The sequence below is a fragment of the Arachis stenosperma genome, chromosome 10 (assembly GCF_014773155.1).
Source record: "Arachis stenosperma cultivar V10309 chromosome 10, arast.V10309.gnm1.PFL2, whole genome shotgun sequence".
NCBI classification, from domain to species: Eukaryota; Viridiplantae; Streptophyta; class Magnoliopsida; order Fabales; family Fabaceae; genus Arachis; species Arachis stenosperma.
Genome location: NC_080386.1, coordinates 35,653,748 through 35,657,216, shown reverse-complemented (window position 1 = coordinate 35,657,216; position 3,469 = coordinate 35,653,748). Strand labels below are relative to the sequence as shown.

At 35.5% G+C, this 3,469-nt stretch overlaps 1 non-coding gene across 1 annotated transcript; it reads right to left on the bottom strand.

The window, feature by feature from the left end:
* Positions 1-1,764: 1,764 nt before the first annotated feature.
* On the bottom strand, positions 1,765-1,868 carry LOC130959724 (small nucleolar RNA R71). Its single transcript, XR_009078791.1, has one exon. It is a non-coding gene; the product is annotated as a small nucleolar RNA R71 (small nucleolar RNA).
* Between the last annotated feature and the right edge of the window lie 1,601 nt (positions 1,869-3,469).

Below are 3,469 nucleotides of genomic sequence, written 5' to 3'. Positions count from 1 at the left end.
TGTTCTTGACAAGTCTTCTTGTTTGATCTTGATGATTTCTTGTTTTGTGTTGTTTGTTGTTTTTCATGTGCATTTTTGCATTCATATTTTACATGCATTAAAGATTTCTAAGTTTGGTGTCTTGCATGTTTTCTTTGCATAAAAATTTTTTCAAAATTATGTTCTTGATGTTCATCATGATCTTCAAAGTGTTCTTGGTGTTCATCTTGACATTCATAGTGTTCTTGCATGCATCTTGTGTCTTGATCCAAAATTTTCATGTTTTGGGTCATTTTTGTGTTTTTTTCTTTAAAAATTCAAAAATCAAAAAAATATCTTTTCCTTATTTCCCTCCAAAATTTCGAAATTTTGGGTTGACTTGGTCAAAAATTTTTTAAAATTAGTTGTTTCTTACAAGTCAAGTCAAAATTTCAATTTTAAAAATCTTATCTTTTTAAAATTTTTTTCAAAAATCATATCTTCTTCATTTTTTTATATAATTTTCGAAAATTTCAAAAACCTTTTTCAAAATTATTTTCAAAATCTTTTTCTCATCTTTAAATCAAAGTTTCGAAAATTAGCTAACAATTAATGTGATTGGTTCAAAAATTTGAAGTTTGCTACTTTCTTGTTAAGAAAGGTTCAATCTTTAAGTTCTAGAATCTCATCTTGTAGTTTCTTGTTAGTTAAGTAATTTTAAAAAAAAAAATTAAATCTTTTTCAAAATATCTTTTTCTTAAAAATATTATCTTTTTATCTTATCTTTTTCAGAATTTTATCTTTTTCAAAATTTGATTTCAAAATATCTTATCTAACCTCCTATCTTCTTATCTTTTCAAAATTTGATTTTAATATCTCTTTCAACCAACTTTTGACTTTTTGTTTTGTTTCTTATCTTTTTCAAAAACCACCTAACTACTTTTCCCTCTCTAATTTTCGAAAATACCTCTCTCTTTTTCAAAAATTCTTTTTGTTTTAAATTTTAATTTTAATTATATTTTGTCTTTGATTTTCGAAAATTACTAACCTCTTTTTCAAAAATTATTTTCGAAATTTCTCTTCTCTTCTCTTATTCTATTTAATTAATTAATTACTAACACTTCTCTTCACCTCTCTTCATCTAAGAATCCGAACTTCTTATATCCCTTGTATTTGGATTCTTCTCCCCTTTCTTCTTCTACTAACATAAGGGAATCTCTATACTGTGACATAGAGGACTCCTCTTTCTTTTCTTGTTTTCTTCTCTCTCATATGAGCAGGAACAGGGAAAAAGGCACTCTTATTGAAATTGATCCAGAACCTGAAAGGACTCTGAAGAGAAAATTAAGAGAAACTAAATTACAACAATCCAGAAACAACCTTTCAGAAATTTTCGAACAAGAGAAGGAGATGGAAGCCGAAAATAATAATAATGCAAGGAGAATGCTTGGTGACTTCACAAAGCCAACATCCAAGTTTGATGGAAGAAGCATCTCCATTCCTGCCATTGGAGCCAATAACTTTGAGCTTAAGCCTCAACTAGTTGCTTTAATGCAACAAAACTGTAAGTTTTATGGACTTCCATCTGAAGATCCTTATCAGTTTTTAACTGAGTTCTTGCAGATCTGTGAGACTGTAAAGACGAATGGAGTTGATCCTGAAGTCTACAGACTCATGCTTTTCCCTTTTGCTGTAAGAGACAGAGCTAGAATATGGTTGGATTCACAACCTAAGGATAGCCTGGACTCCTGGGATAAGCTGGTCACTGCCTTCTTGGATAAATTCTTTCCTCCTCAAAAGCTGAGCAAGCTGAGAGTGGATGTTCAAACCTTCTAACAAAAAGATGGTGAATCCCTCTATGAAGCTTGGGAAAGATACAAGCAATTGACCAAAAGATGTCCATCTGACATGTTTTCAGAATGGACTCTATTAGATATATTCTATTATGGTCTCTCTGAATTTTCAAAAATGTCATTGGACCATTCTGCAGGTGGATCTATTCACCTGAAGAAAATGCCTGAAGAGGCTCAAGAACTCATTGACATGGTTGCAAACAACCAGTTCATGTATACCTCTGAGAGGAATTCCGTGAATAATGGGATACCTCAGAAGAAATGAGTTCTTGAAATTGATGCTCTGAATGCCATATTGGCTCAGAACAAAGTATTGACTCAACAGGTCAACATGATCTCTCAAAATCTGAATGGATGGCAACATGCATCCAACAGTACTAGAGAGGCAGCTTTTGAAGAAGCTTATGATCCTGAGAACCCTGCCATGGCAGAAGTTAATTACATGGGTGAACCATATGGAAACACCTATAACCCATCATGGAGAAATCATCCAAATTTTTCCTGGAAGGATCAACAAAAGCCTCAACAAGGCTTTAACAATAGTGGACGCAATAGGCTGAGCAATAGCAAGCCATATCCATCATCTTCTCAGCAACAGACAGAGAATTCTGAACAAAACACTTCTAATTTAGCCAATATAGTCTCTGATCTGTCAAAGGCCACTTTCAGTTTCATGAATGAAACAAGATCCTCCATCAGAAATCTGGAGGCACAAGTGGGCCAACTGAGTAAGAAAGTTATTGAAACTCCTCCCAGTATTCTCCCAAGAAATACAGAAGAGAATCCAAAAGGAGAGTGCAAGGCCATTGATGTGATCAATGTGGCCGAATGCACAAGGGAGGAGGAGGACGAAAATCCTAGTGAGGAAGACCTCCTGGGACGTCCCTCAAGCAAGAAGGAGTTTCCTATTAAGGATCCAAAGGAATCTGAGGCTCATTTAGAGACCATAGAGATTCCATTAAATCTCCTTCTGCCATTCATGAGCTCTAAAGACTATTCATCCTCTGAAGAGGATGAAGATGTGACTGGAGAGCAAGTTGCTCAATATTTAGGAGCTATCATGAAGCTGAATGCCAAGTTGTTTGGTAATGAGACTTGGGAAAGTGAACCTCCCTTGCTCATTAGTGAACTGGATACCTGGATTCAGAAAACTCTACCTCAAAAGAAACAAGATCCTGGCAAGTTCTTAATACCCTGTACCATAGGAACCATGAGCTTTGAAAAAGCTCTATGTGATCTGGGGTCAGGGATAAATCTTATGCCACTCTCTGTAATGGAGAAGCTAGGGATCATTGAGGTACAACCTGCCTTGTTCTTATTACAATTGGCAGATAAGTCCTTGAGACAAGCTTATGGAATGATAGAGGACGTGTTAGTAAAGGTTGAAGGCCTTTACATCCCTGCTGATTTCATAATCTTAGACACTAGGAAGGAAGAGGATGATTGCATCATCCTTGGAAGACCTTTCCTAGCCACAGCAGAAGTTGTGATAGATGTCAACAGAGGTGAGTTAGTCCTTCAGTTGAATGGGGACTACCTTGTGTTTAAGGCACATGGTCATCCCTCTGTGACAAAAGAGAGTAAGCATGAAGAGCTTCTCTCAGTTCTGAGTCAAGAAGAGCCCACACAGTCAAACTCTAAGTTTGGTGTTGTGAGGC